At 37.8% G+C, this 16,340-nt stretch overlaps 1 protein-coding gene across 5 annotated transcripts in view; it reads right to left on the bottom strand.

The window, feature by feature from the left end:
* The window catches only part of PCDH7 (protocadherin 7), a 409,967-nt gene that overhangs the window by 326,001 nt on the left and 67,626 nt on the right, over positions 1 to 16,340 (bottom strand). The gene's annotated exons all lie outside the window — the stretch shown is intronic.

The raw sequence follows: 16,340 nt of genomic DNA, 5'->3' as shown, positions 1-16,340 counted from the left end.
TGATTTAGACATCTAGGAGAAGCAGCATACGAGACAAAGAAGATATAGTCAGCACTGGAGGGGCAAGACCTAGTGACTATGTCAATATGACATGCTCCAGGAGAGGAAGTGAACACCCACTCAAATGCCAAGATTCAGACAAAGAGACACAACTGACCACTGGATTCAGCAAAATACAGTCTGGTGGCTTTTACAGAGATATGTCAGTAAAGTGGAAAGGACAGAGGACCTCTAGGAGTGGATTGGAGGTACTTTAAGATGTAAGTGCACAATAACCACGTGGACAACACTTTGACAAGTTTTGTCAAAGGACACCAGAAACATGAAGTTATAACTGTAGGTGGGAGCAAAGCTGGGGACTTTTTTTGTGGTTAATTAGCTATTTTGTATTTAATATAGGTTTTATTATCACTTGTTTAAATGGGAGTTAGCGTGACCTAGCAGAGAAAAATATATTGACTAGAACACATCTTATGCTAAATACAAACTAAGGTTCCATACATGAGAATTGCTTACAATGAGTTTTAAGTTCTATTCACATAGATTCTACAGTACAAACAGGAAGAGGGACATTTCCTTGGACTCCCCCATTCCCCAACTCTGGAACACTGGTCTATTCTCTTAGTTCAAGAAGCCCTATATCCACAAAAAACAAATAATCAAACTAACTCTCTTCTACCTCTTGTCATCGGTAACTACTTTGTCAATATACTTGAATAATTAGGCAACTGGCTTTTTTCCCTTTCTTCTATCCCTTGTCATTATTCTAGATGACTTGGCTGACTCATCCACCTCTTTACCCTTAGAATTTGTTCAACCCTGTATTCCAGGGGCAGTCACTTCCACTCAGTGTTGGCAATCCACACCTATAGATACAAAAGCAGACTCTTCCTCAGCAAAAAAGTGTTCTACTGTAATATCCAGCACCGTGAAATCTCCTCTCCAATCCCCTACCCCATTCACTCATGGTCACAGAAATTCTTCTTAGGCTTCAAAGGCTGATGTTGTCCGTTGCTCTTCCCTCCCCATTCCCAGCAGTCTCCAATCTTCCCTGGGTTAATTGCCACCTCCTCCTAATTCTGATCCCCCTGATAACACACTTCCTTAAGTCAAGCAGATTCCTCCATTCTTTGACCTTCTCTCACAGCTGCCTTGCCAATTCCATTACCAAATCAATCCTACCATCTGTTTGTTCTCCTCCTCCTCCTGAGCTGCCAAGAGTTACAAGGAAAATTGAAAAACCACGCTGATTGACTCTGCTGCAAATTTATGATTTCTGATGTCAGTTGAACTCTCAGAGCTGCTTAGCAGCCGTATTACTCATTCCTGCTTGGCTGGTCTTCCCATTCCACACAGCAGCTGTTGCTACCACGCCCTGCTCAGATCCCCAACCCTGTACCCTCATTCCCCTCAATCTCAACACACGATTTTACCTCCTACCACTGAGAACAGCAAGGCTATCAGACAGGAACCCACCCTGCTTCCTTCCTTCCTCTGCATCTCCAAATTTATCTGTATCTTTACTCATCAAAACTTCATTTTGTATCTTCAAATAAAGATCTTTATTCTTTTTTGGGAGAGAAAGAAATATCAATGTGTTGATCTACTTATTTATGCATTCATTGGTTGATTCTTGCATGTGTCCTGACCAGGGATCAAACCTGCAACAATGGTGTTTAGGGACGATGCTCTAACCAACTGAGCTACCCTGCCAGAGAAAGAATTCTTATTCTTTTGTCCACCTGACAAAAGAATTTGTTTGATTCCTCCTCTCTTTCCTGCCTTAGTCAACACCTATTTTATCAATGTGCTTTCTCTTTTTGTTCAACCTCTTACTTTCTTTCAACCTATAAGCCTATCTGAATTTCTTTGTTTTATAAAAAAGAAAAAAGAAAAAGAAAGAAAAAAATCAGTTCTCACCTATTCCACCATCAAATTGCTGTTTCTTTTTGTTTCCTGCTAAAATTCTTAGCAAAGTACCTTGCATTCAAAAGCTTTGATTATGTAAAGCTGGTAACATAAAACCTGATGAAATTGTAATACCTGGCCACCATGCTAATGACTCTATTAAAAAGGCTACATAGAAGAGTATTTTCTCACTCTTCATTTTCCTGATCTGAATGCTGGGAATTTGGCTTTAATCTGAATTCATTCACTTGTTGCCTAAACTTGGGCCAGTTCTTTATTCCTTAAGATTTGGCTCCCTTTCATTTAAATCAGAAATGTATAGGTCACTTGTAAAAATACCCTGGTTTCCTTTGAGCAAATTACTTTTCACCCACAGCATTTAGTGTGGTAAGACTTTATTCAAAGCATGTTGTTCTTCCTTGACAAAAGGTAGACAAGCTACCTTTAAAGGGCATTTCTGCATCATCTCTCTGGAGTCCAAATAGTGAACACACTGGTGAAATAAATTAACATGATTGAATTTAAGTCATTCCAACAGTAGTGTTTGAAAGACATAGTCTATCAATGTCTACTAACCTCTAAATTTACTCCTACCCTTTTACCTGCACATGTTGCTCCATTCTCCACTAGTACCATGTGAGCTTTCAGTTCCCCAAAATGTCTTTAAGAAGTACAAATAAGCAGCTACAGAATAGCCATAGGGATGTCAAGTACAGCACAGGAAATGGGAGTCACCAAAAAACTTACCCACATGGCCCATGGGCATGAACAATGGTGGGTGGACTTCCTGAGGGAGTGAGGGTGCTGAGTGGAGGGAGCCAAAGGGGGAAAAAACTGAGACAACCAATAGCATAATCAGTAAGCTATAATAAAAAATGGAAAAAATATTGTTACAGTCCAATGGGCCTGGGGGTAAGTCCCTCCCATGGGCAGGTCAACAGCAATCAAGGCTCAATTACTATGTGTGGGTGTCCCCAAGTGCCCAGCTGGGGTGCCTGGGGAGGCTGTGACTCTGGGTCCTACAGAACACATACCACATAAAGCCACCCTACCAAGGCCAAGAGACATAGCAGCTCTACCTGATAGACAGAAACAAATACAGGGAGGTTGTCAAAACAAGGAGACAAAAAAAAAAGAAAACACACATCACAATTGAAAAGAACAGAACAAAACTCCAGAAAAAGAAATCAACAAAATGGTATCAAGCAATCAACTAGATGAAGACTTCAAAACACTGGTTATAAGGATGCTCAGTGAACTTAGTGAGAACTTCAACAAAGATATAGGAAATACAAAAATAAAGATTAAAAAACATAAAAAAGAGCCAGTCAGAAATAAAGAATACAATAACTGAAATGAAGAATACATTATAGGAAATCAATAGTAGAGTAGATAAAGCATAGGATCAAATCAGAGAATTGGAGGATAAAAAAAGGAGAAAACACCCAATCAAAACAGCAGAGCAAAAAACACGAAGATAGTTTACAGAGCCTCTGGGACAACTTCAAGCATGCCAAATATCTACCTCATGGGGGTACTGGAAGGAGAAGAGGCAGAGATCATGGAATTAAATATCTATTTGAAAAATAACGTTTTCCTTCCTATTTTGGCTCTCTTTTCTTTCCCAACCTCCTACCAAACACACACCCTTCTCTCTATGTGCCTCTTTGTCTCTCTCTAAGGACAAGACAGCAGAATCACATGATCAGATGTTATCAGATACTCTAGTTCCTTTCTCCAGTACTTTAACTATAAACTACCTTCCACTCTTCCAACAGAGCCATCATTTTAAAGCACTTACTGTAGTATATACCCTTGCTTGAAAGCTTTCAGTTACTTCCAAATGCTTTCAGGATAAACCTAAACTCCTAGGCATAAAATTCAGGGCATCTTTCAAGCTGAATTTACTTGCTCTTTCCAGTTCATGTCTAGTCACTCATTCCATGTTCCCTGGACAACAAGCACATTGGATTATGTGCCTTTTACCAAATACAAGATGCACTGCGATGCTTTCATTACTTTGCCCATGATTTTTTGTCTCCAGTTGAAATCCCTTTTTTTTCCATCTTTAGTATAAGTAAACTAAATTTATTACAAGATTCGATTCAAAAGCTTGTCATGTCATTAAACTGTTCCCAAATGTCTTTAACTGCCCTCTTTATCTCTGTCATCTTATAGTATTTATAACATATCTGGCTCTCCTGGTAATGAGTTCCTTGAAAGCACAGATAGTATCTTTCCCAGATTTATATTCTCAGCCTCAAACACAGTGTTTGAGTTAGAACAGATATGCAGTAATCATTGTTGAGTAGTTGTTTCCAACAAATGATCTTCACCAAAGAAAAATGCATTCTAAAATGCATAAATGATATATAAATACATCTGAATAGTATATGAATATATGAGGGAGGCTCAAAAATCCAGAATGTATTTATTAAAAAGTCGTGTATCAATTCTTAACATGTATAAGCTTCAGACACCTTCAAAGTACTCCCCATTTCATGCAATATACCATTGAGACGTTTTGTCCACCGCCCAAAACAGTTTTTGAGCTCATCAAGTTTGATGCCTTTTAGTGCTTCTACTGTTTTTTTTTTTTTTTTTATTTCGCCTCTTCCACATCGGCAAAATGTTTCCCTTGGAGGACTTTTTTTCAACTGGAGAAACAAAAAAGTAGCTCAGGATGAGATCCACTGAATAGAGAGTGTGAGCACCGGGGTCACGCCATTTTTGGTCAAAAACTACTGAGCATTCAGTGCCGTGTGGGCAGGCGCACTCTTAAATCACCCATCATGACATGGGCAAACACAGTGAAAAAGTCTTCAAAGCAAATTTTACTGGAGTTGATACAGCCTCTCACTACAATACCAGGTAATACACTAATACAATATAGTATAGTAATATTAGTATAGTATATACTATACTAATGGGTTCCTAGAACACTCACCTAGCTGGGGAAGCCTGTACTACAAGGTGTTTGCTTTCCAGAAGATAATTTTGATTTTTAGGGCCCCCCCTTGTATGACTATATATGAGAAGCATATATGTGTGAAAATACATATATTTCAAAATCCATAATATATATATTTAGATATGTGTGTATGCATCCAAAATAACCTAACACTTTTATACTTTTATACTTCATTGGTTAATGCTTTAGCCAATCAGTACATTACTGGAGAGTGACATTAATATTCCTAATATACCTTACTTATGATATCAATAGAAAATATTGACAAATCAAACATTGAGACACTGCCAAATTATATCCAGTGGTAAGATATTCTGCAAATATTATATACCAGAGGTTGTACCTTTTCATAATAATATTAGTAAGAAAAATTTGATTTCTAAGTCAGTATTTACAATGTAACATTTAACTCAATCAGAAAAGTGAAATTAGCATTGTCACACGATGGGTAATAGTGACATTAAAGGCATGATGGTATACCTTCTGAAACCTATCAAAAACAATCCAAATATCAAACAATAGTACAATTGTAAAATATTGTAAGACAAACTATACTGAATATGATTTATGCAGGATTTTGAATAAAGGTTATGATAAAGCATGAAACATTCTGAATGTTTAAACATAACACATTTTGAAAACTTTGTATTATGATTGTGGATATTTATCTATAGAATTATGGGTTAAATACTTCGCATAGTTTTGGTCTGTGCAATCTCTGCATTATATAAGATATTAAGAATGGCTTTAGCCCTGGCTGGCGTAGCTCAGTGGATTGAGCTTGGGCTGCAAACCAAAGCATCACAGGTTCGATTCCCAGTTAGGCTACATGCCTGGGTTGCGGGTCACGGCCCCCAGCAACCGCACATTGATGTCTCTCTCTCTCTCTCTCTTTCTCCCTCCCTTCCCTCTCTAAAAATACATAAATAAAATCTTTAAAAAAAAGAAAGTTGGTGATGACATTAAAAAAAAAGAATGGCTTTAGCAACACAGAAAAACTTCATAGGGCATCTTCCTTGGAAATTTAACAATGCAAGTACCACACATTCATCACTATTCCTAGACCAGGGGTCCTAACTTCCTGAAACAGCAGAGAGCATCTGCCATGCTATTCACCCTTTCAGCACTAAAAGGTTGAAGCTGAATTTCCTTGGTTGCAAGTCAAAGATCAGACAGAAAACAATGACGCAAAAAGCATCTGCTCTATTAGAATATCTTTTAACAGGAATTAAAGGCAAAAAAAGTAAAAGAAAAAGAGTAACTCCACACTCCGTGCCTTCAATCTTGGTGATCCTTAAAATTTCACTGTCACAGACCTGCCAGAACTGTCTTACTGAAATGCTTTATTGTTTTCAAAAGAAAATAGTGCATCCTACAAGCTACAGGATTGTGAAAATCATATCCTCACTACATGTGGCATATACATTTGTGGGTTTTTTAAACCATGAAACACAAAAAGCAATATCGGAGAAAATACTTTAATAATATGCTACAAAATAGAAATCCTTCTGGATGAGGCGTAAAATAAAACTCAGCTGATGGCTTGAGCAGTTTCCCCAGCTCAGATAAGGATGGCGGTGGAAAGGGGAGGCATGAATTGGATGAGCGATGACTCTTGGGCCTTCCAGAGAGCCCCGCACATGACTTCTCCTGAGGTCCTAGCTTCATGTCAAGGAAAGTCTTTTCGGACAGTCAGTATTAAATGAAGGAATTTTACAACAAAATCATGCTTTGTACTATCTCCAACATGTCATCCCACATAAACAGTTTAAGTGGAAGTGAAATATGGGATTCAAAGAATTGCCCCATGTCTATAAATGCTAGAAAGCATGCACTAATATGTGTTTCTTTTGTTATTAATTATTTGAATTCCTCTACAAAGGCAATAAATCTCTAGTGTAGCACACTGTATCGGTGCCCAGAAATGACCAAAGAGGGCAGTTGTCTCTATTATTTCTTATTTCACAGAAAGTGTGGCCAGTAAAGGCAGAGACTTCTAAGTCTGAGAGAAATATGTCTCAGTTAAAGCGAAACCCAAATCCCTTTAGGGTTATTTGTTTCTTCCCTCCCTAGAGCTTCCTTTTCAGAGCTTGGAAACTTACTCGTTTAACAAATCAGAGCCTCTTACCTCCCTGTCTTTAAACACCTCTACTGTCTGCTCCCCATTTCTCCCTGGATCCAGATAAATCTTCTTAATGTGGAATCCATTGCCTTACACAGTTTGATCTCTTCTCCTGCCTCCCTTTATATCACCCTGCCTTGGCACCCGCTTGTCACCCACCAGGACCTTACTCATGGCATCCTGTAGTTATCACATCTGGGTAACATATTTATTTTGGTAACAATAGAATTCCTGCAATTGAGTAGATCACGAGTAACACGAAAAAGGCGAGCTCTACCAGAGCGCACGTGATTGGTGATAGGTATGTACATGAATATGAGCAGATCACCTCAAATACGATGCCCAGTATTTTGCAGGAATGCAATATCCGTAGCACCTAATATATTGTAGGAATAAGCTCTCAATAAATACTTATTGAATGACTAATATTTATACATTTTATTAAATGCTCTAGAGATTCACATAAAATGTATAGCATCGATTAGTTCAATCACTATTTAGGGAGTATCATATCTGCTATAAGCAAAGCACTTCTTTGGGAACTGGGGAAGAAGGGAAATATGAATCAAATTTGGACCTTTCCCAGTGAAGCGAGTGTGGTATAATAAATAAATAAATAACATACATATACACTCACATGCCTAAGAATATTCTATCACTAAAGGCAGGAAGCTCCAGGTAGTATGAAAATCATGTGGCTAAAATGACTTTAAATTAGCACTAACAACTTGGTAATCAAGAAAAGTTTATCAAAGTAAGAATCAGGAGGAGATTTGCCCATGTACAACAGAATCAGAAGGACGCGGGATTGCTGGAAGAGAGAACAGTGTGGGTTAGGAAAAACTGGCAGGCCGTGACCAGCGTGGCTGCGTTTGCTGGGTGTCATACTGCAAAGCAAAGTATCTCCAGTTGGATTCGGGTTTGGGCCCATGTGAGAGGCAACCATTGATGTTTCTCTTCCTCCCTTTCTCCCTACCTCCCCCCCCCGCGAAATAAATAAATAATTTAAAAAAAAGATAAACTGGTAGGAAAGTGTGAGACAAGTAAAGTCACTTGAACATAACCAGGCTTAGCTGGAGATTAGGGCTCATGAAGAGGAAAAAGGGGGAGGGAAATGGGAGAGTGAAGCTAGAGTCAGAGGAATAAGATTCTAAATTAAGGAATTTGAAATGTATTTATTAGAAATGAACAGGCATTAGGTGTTCCTGAGCATGGATGGCCCGAGAAGAGGCAAGGTGTCTTGTCCTGCCAAGAAATTTGGGCAACCGTCCATGGAATGCTTAGCCCAAAGGTAGTATCTGAATCCCCTTTATGTAATTCACACACAAACTTAAATAGCAGTTCAACTGCGCTCTCTGTGCCTAACCCTGGCCTACTTTATTTCACAGTCTTGATCAGTTACCAACAGCACATCGAGAGAGAGAAAGTTCTTTTTTCTTCAAACACATATTTCTATAACCCAGTATGGCTAGATGGCACAGTAAGAGGAAGAATCGTCAGGGCTTATCAATTTCAAATTCAGCTAAACAATCAGTAATGGTAACTCCTGGAAGACAATGTTAGGCCTGATAACTGCCTACATGAAAAGTAATCAAATTGAAGATCTAACTGTAACGTATCTTGTAAAAAAAATTAATAAGAAAAAAGGGCTGAAAAATATTTGCAGAAAACTGAAATAAAAACTCCCAAACCTCACATTGAAACAAAACTGAATAGTAACACAAATAATACAGCAATAGCCAAAAACAGAATGTCATTATGTGCAAAAGTACTTCCCACAGCCAGCCGGGCACCTTTCATTAATGTAATTACAAATATGCAGAGACAATTGAAGCGGAGGTGAGAATGTGACCTTACCTCATTACCCAGCTGAATTCCACTACAAAATAAACAAAGCTCTTATGTATTTATTGTTGTTTGTTTTAGTAAATAGTTTCTAATTCAAAGAGATACTCATGGAAACAGCTCAAAGTGTGTACTGACAATTGATCTTTTTTATTGTTCTCAATTATAAATACTCTCATGTTTCACAAGCAAGCCTGTATTTTCGAAGTAATTCCAAACATACCTTTTCAAAGGCCTGCGAAACAGAAAGCTTACTTGTAAAGGTTGTGAAGTCTATACCAAAAAACAATTCTAAGAGCTTTAAGGAAATCAGGGTTTAAAGTCACTGGGGTTGCTTCCATACCTTGGTGATCGTAAATTAATGCTACAATGAACATATGGGCACTTACCTTTTTTTTTTTTAATTAGTGTTTTGGGTTGCTAAGGATAAATTCCCAAAAGTGGAATAGCTGGGACAAAAGGCAGATCCATTTTTATTTGTTAGGTACCCCATACTGCTTTCCAAGTCCCTGCGCCAGTCTGCATTCCCAGCAACAGGGCAAAAGGGCTCCCCTTTCTCCACATCCCTGCCAGCACTGGTTTGTTGATTTATTGATGATGGCCATTCTGACAGGTGTGAGGTGATATCTCATTGTGGTTTTAATTTGCATTTCTCTGATGATTAATAACATTAAGTATCTCTTCATGTTTTATGGCCATCTGAAGCAGTCCATGTGTCCATCAATAAGTAAGTGGATAAAACAACTATGAGACATTTACACAAAGGAATATTATTCAGTGGTAAAAAAAATTAAAAAAAAAAACCTTGCCCTTTACAACAGCATGGATGGACCTGGAGAACATTATGCTAAATGAAACAAGCCAGTCCGAGAAAGACAAATACCGCATGATTTCACTTATATGTGGAATCTAATGAATAAACTGAATTACAAACACAATAGAGAATGACATTTAGATAGCCTGATGATAACTATGAGGGAGAAGAGATTTTAGGGAGTAGAGGGATTAAGCAAAAAGTTAAAAGGATACAGAAAACTGTAGTGATTGTGGGGAGGAAGGAATATTAGGGGGACAAATGGCAATGGAAAAATACAATAAAAAAATTAAAAACTAAAGATCAGGCACACCTACAGTTTAATCCCTGCCTAACTCATGACCAGATGAGTCTTCCAGAAAACATATTTGTCTGTTTTTAGTAGGAGAAAACACAGAGAGACACCTACCACACGGCAGGCACCATTCTTCACTGTGCTCAGGCTACTTCTGGAAGCCCAGCGCCTTTGCCACATTTCTGATCTTTTCTTTAGTAACAGCTGTTACTTACACTTGCTCATTTTATGCTAGACAGTGGCTATAAGCTGTATGAACTTATATGTCATGTAACTTATATAGTATATCAGTTCGCCCACTTTCTTAATAATGGCATGCCACTTATTATTTTCATTTAAACACATGAGAAGTTAAGCAACTTGCAAAGTCTCAAAAACTAGTTCATAATCGTTGCTCTAAATACTCCCACTTTTAATTTATGAATTACATATATATATATATATATTTAAATCACATGTTTATAGGAAATCCAAAAGACAACAAATACAGTAATTCAAATACTAAGGAAAAATATTTAAACTAAAAGATTATTCTCAGATAAGATCGTCATCAGGCAATATCATACCAAAATTTTAATCACAACCTTCTGATGGCCTGAGGATATATCACCAAACTAAAAAGAAACAAGTGTAGGTATCACACATCTTTTTGTCCATCCTAGCACAAGCGTTTACGGAATTATCTTTTTATCACACACTCAAATTTATCCTTATTTTAGAAAATAGATCTTCCAATTGATTATATACCACTAACTAAACATTCATCGTTTTTATATATTTACTATTCCATGTGCCAAAAATTTCTACTAAATTAAAAGGGAGTGACTTGAATTTATGTATTAGACAAGGGAAAGAGTCTGGGGGGGGAATAAAACTCAAACAATTTTCTCTTTGTAAGATTTTGCATAACAGTGACTTTATATTTCCATAAATACTCAGTTCTGTGTACAATAAAATATCTGTGAGCAACATAATAACCAGTTATGTCCCAAATGGCATCCATACATTAACAGTCAAAAGAGGCTACACAGCAATTTCTGAAAGGGAAAAAGAGCCCTGTGGACTTACTGGAGGATTCAAACTGGAAGGAAACGGATCGCCCAATTTGATAGCCATGAAGGAGGAAGCCAACAGATTTCAGTGGTTGGGAAAGAAAGCCCCACAACGTCTAGGGACATTAGTCAGATCCTTAGAATACTTTCTTTCCTTGCATGTTCTGAATCATCAGCTGCGTACAATGAAAAGGAAAACAAACCCCTCCAGAAGGTTTGCTGAGTTTTACAGGCCAACACCCATAGCTACTGGGGCAACTCCTCACGCTGCTGTGCAAAGGCAGAGCCTGCCTGCTGGCACTGACTGTCTTGGGCTCAGTGGAAACTTCTGCTTCCTATAATAAAGACAAACACGCAATCTCACTGTGCTCTCACGGGGGAAGGAAGGAGGGATGAGAGACCCCTTTCATGGCATGCACTTGATAAATTATTTCTAAGATGCATATTTTCTTTCCTCAGGCCTGTCCGAAGGCAGAGTTCCATTGTGGCTCTCCAAAATGCGGCCCTTTGTAAGTAATTTCAATAGCCCTTAGTAGAATTCTATGAATCACATTCTACATTCAAAACTATGATCACCCTAATACATATCTTTCATGTTTTTTCTCAAAACACATTAGGCCAGCGATTTTTAAACTTTTTCATCTCATGGCACACAGCTAATTACTAAAAGTCTGTGGCACACAGGAAAAAAAAATGTTATATTTTTTGGCCAATCTGACAAAAAATAGGTATATGTTTGAATCATTCACACTAGACAGCTATTGTTTTGTTGGCTACTGCCATCTTTTTATAGGACGATTTAAGGCAAAAGAGACCAGTGTCCCTGACTAAACAGTCAGGTATTGCATGTTTAACACACTTTTGTGGCACACCGGTTGAAAATCACTGCTTCAGGCATTTATTCGTGGTCATTTGCAATTTAAAATGTAGTTAATGTAACATGATAGCTCATGCAGGTATTTAATATGCTTTTATTTTTTTAAGTAGTTCATACCATAAAATGCCTTTTTAAAAATGTATTCCAGACTTAAAAAAACATATATATGTTCTTTATCGTGAAAAGGGAGAATTATGTTTTATTCCAGTGGCACGTGACATAACTATCAACAATTCTGCAGCTTTTTTTTCCCCATTGTCTCCATGAGACCCACTGGGAGTACAATGGCTTAGGTCACAACACGAAACATCAGGCTAATTAAACTGCTAATTAACTGGCATAAGATATATATTGCATGAAATAGATTGCTGGATCACTTTGTGTTAACTTTTGCGTCATTTCAGCTTGGTAACCACGCATTTAGAACCCACTAATCATGCTCTTTACCCCAAATGTTAATCTCAGATGATAAGAGTGCACAATTACTGAGGAGTCCGGGTGCCAGACACGCACCACATTTCCTCCGAGCATTCAAAATGGATTATTGGAAGATAAAAAGACCCTGTCTTTACAGAATCCTTAGTATCCATTTGAATACAACCAACCTTAAGGTAGAACTACTAATTGGAAGCCATCCTCAAAAACATTTTCACAAACTTTTCCATCTAAAAAGCAAGGCATGTTTGTGTCTACTTATCAAAGGATTTTTATTAAAGGGCTCATGTGATAAATTGTTTCCTTAATATCATCAGTGTCTTTCTTAACACGTTTTTTTTTTTAACAATCAAGCGTTAATTTTGCTTCAGAAATCTGGCAGACTTTTACATAATAAGTATGCAGAGGTATTAAAAAGTCAACCAGCAGATGTGAATTGTAGCAGGAAGTTGGAGCACACTTGAAATGTATTATCAGGAGGCAGACGGCTTCTGATCTTTCTGAAATGCATATAGAAATGCCTGCTTCTTCCAGGAGTCTGACACGTAGGGGAGAAAAGAATCCTTGCTGACCCGCCTTTAACAGCAAGACACGGAGAGAAGAAAGATGAGCGACCCCTGCTCCCCTCAGCGGCTACTGAGACAGATTTTCACTGACACCATTGGGCAGCAGAAGCGCTAGAAAACAGACTGAGCTGTACCTGATCTCAGAACGCCAAGCTCCTGAAATAGGAAATGTGCATTGTTCCCCTAATAGCTAGAAATAAGAGACTGGGAAATATTCATTTCTCTTCACATTAATTTTAACTCCTCATTAGACATTCCCAGACAGCAGCATAAGATAGTTACGAAGGTGGCATTAACTTCCATAAAAATAGAGAGTAGCTACGTCTTTCATAAAAAATGTAAAAAATTATTGAAAATTTATGACCTAATAAAATCTGTAGTTGGCCTGCTTTTCAAATGTTCAGTTGCTAAACTGTGATATGAAGTTATGATATAATTGTCGTATGTTTTCATGGGCAATGCTGCGTATTCCCAAGAACACGGAGCCATTTCTGAGGCGTACACTTTCCACGGTCGCAATTATTAGTCAATATATCCCATCCAAAAAGTGATTTTGGTAAGAAAAACTGAGCATTTTCAATGATTACTCATTTCTTTTATCCTCTTAAATATGCACAATTAGCCAATTACTATGTTTAAAATGAAAGCCACTGACTTTCTGGATATTAAATATCACCCAGTTCAATTCGGGAAATATTTATTGTTTATATTTCATACATTTAAGTTCATCATCCAATTAATGCAGCACATTTTCTGCTTAATCAAGAACTCTGAAAATAGAGCCCTCATCATATGTAACAAATACTTACTAAATATTTGCAAAAAATAACAGTGACTTGTTTGTGATTATCATAATCAGCTTTCTCTTTAGTCATGATAATCTGACAAATAATTTGTTATTCTTCTGTTTCACAATTTTTAAACTACTACTAATTGGAGAAAATTGTATTCCTTTGTGATTGCAGACATAGTGATCTTCACAAATTGTTTCTTGACCTTTAAGAAACTTTCATCATTGAATTGTGTCAAACGCTTGATTTCAGCTTTTGCAGCTTCCTTTCACTTACTTATGCCTGAAAAAATTACAGCTCACAGAGCTCCAAGATTTGAATCGTAGCAGACCAGAAACTGACAACTTTCTCTGGAGAAGCTGGACCTACACAATGTTGCGGAGTTTCACGCCACAGTATACAGGGGATATGGAGGGCTTGGCATTACCTCTCCTGTGACGTGCCTTTTACTTCACTTTTTGACAGTGATATTTCATTTATTTTGTACCATGAACGTCTCAGTCAGAAACCATGACGCTCTATGTACATGTCAATTATATTAAGCATCAATAAGAAAATTAGTAATTGCCAGCATTTACTGAGTTATGTCATGCACACACTGCCTGGGTAAACCTCATTTAATAACCGCAACTAATTTATAAGGTATATGTTGTTATTAACTTCTTATTCCAGGTGAAGAAATGGAGGCGGAGAGATGTAATTTGCCCAAAGGTCACTCAACCTGTAAATGTAAGCCAGGCAGCCTGGTTTACAGACAGGGCACTCCCAACCACCATGCCACCCTGCATTTAGCACCTGCCTTAGTAGTAATTAACCTGCATGGCCGGAACTCCCACTAGATTGTGAGTGCTCTCTGTTGGAAGAATGCAGTTGCCATTTTCCTCAGTCCACCCAAATTCCTGCAGCAAAGCCTTACTTTTCAAAAAAAGTTGATGCAAGCAGTACATATTTACAGTAATATTTTTAGTTTGCCAAGCAAGTATGTTAGAGAAGAATTTCTTCTCTCCTGTGCTTAGTATTTAAAGGAGACCTACTATCGCAGATTGCAACACTTTACTCACTAGAATGTTTGACTACCCCTTGCATCTGGTTCATGCATGCTGAATCTGCCTCACCCGGGCTAACAGGAGTGTGCTCTACAGAGCCGAAACATTTATCTCTGCATCCACAAATAGTTTTGGAACCTAACTCACACGCCCATCCTATTACAGTGTTTGATATGAAAGCTCTATGAATCACCTGTTTGGTGCAGGCTCGGAAACCAGAGAGGCAGGACTCCAAGCCCACCTCCATCTCCTGCTATTTCTGTTGCTCTGCCAACTTACCAGAGCTCACCAGGCCTCATTTTCCTCATCTGTAAACTGGGTGTGTGCCACAACAATAACATCTGCCTTATAAATTTGATATAAATATTAAATAGAGCAATTAATATAGTGCCTGCACAGAGTTGATTCTTGGTAGTTTGTTTTAAAAGTTATCAAAGAAATATTAAAACCCGGTCAACTAAATTATACTTACCAGAACAAGGATACAGAATAAAAGCAATTAAAAATCAACAGTATTTTAATCCTCAATATTTAATTTTGTAATATTTGGTATAATTTTACCAATGTAAATCTGATATGATGACAGGTTCTTTTTTACATATGCAGTAAAATTGATATACAATATCGTGTGTGTATTTATATATATATACACACAATCTTATGTGTATATATATCAATTTTACTGCATACACAAAAAAGAACTCAGTTGTACATTATAATTGGACATTTGTACACTATGTGGTATATGTACAAATGCACCACTCAAGTCTAGTTGCAATGATGGATTCTGAACATGACTTTTAATTGGTAAATATTCACAGTTGCTCCTCTGATCTATAAAGTAGCACCAGCCCCTTCCCCCATCGAAGGTTTTGTTTTCCAAGGTTTCAGTTACTCGTGGTCAGTGGTGGTGCAAAAATATTACATGAAAAATTCCAGAAATAAATAATTCATAGGTCTTAAATTGCACGCCATTCTGAGTCGTGCAATGAAATCTCACATGCAGAACTGCAGAACTGCTCAGTCCCACCTGGGACATAAATGATCCTTTTGTCCATCACGTCCACGAGGTAAATGCTGCCTTGCCATTATTCACTTAGTAGCACTCTTGGTCATGAAGGAGTGACAGAGAGAGACAGACAGAGACAGAGAGAGATGGAGAGAGAGAGAGAGAGGCTACCCTCACATGACTTTTATTACAGCATACTGTTACAACTATTCTATTTTATTATTAGTTATCGATGTTAATATTGTCTGTGCCTAACTTACCACAGGTATGTGTGTGAGGAAGAAAACAGGGTATATACTGTTGGTACTAGCCATACTATTCATGGTCTCAGGCATCTACCACTGGTGATTTTGGACCATACCCCCCACAGATAAGGAGGAACTTACTCTAAAGGCACTTTTCTTGAGCCAAGTCCAGTCTTCAGTTTTTTGTTAAATGTCCAGAGGCAAGAGCCAAGGATAAGGATTTTATTTGGAGAGTGTGGGGCCTTGGAGAAGCCTGGTTGGTGGAAGTCTACAGTTCTCCCACCTAAATTTCTAATCCTGTAAAGAATACCTCGACTAAATTGAAATTTATGATCTGAATCAGTTCCATAAGTGGCAAATTCAC

This window comes from Phyllostomus discolor, chromosome 1, assembly GCF_004126475.2.
Source record: "Phyllostomus discolor isolate MPI-MPIP mPhyDis1 chromosome 1, mPhyDis1.pri.v3, whole genome shotgun sequence".
NCBI classification, from domain to species: Eukaryota; Metazoa; Chordata; class Mammalia; order Chiroptera; family Phyllostomidae; genus Phyllostomus; species Phyllostomus discolor.
Note: the sequence above shows the minus strand (reverse complement) of the source record. Positions and strands in the feature narration are given on the sequence as shown.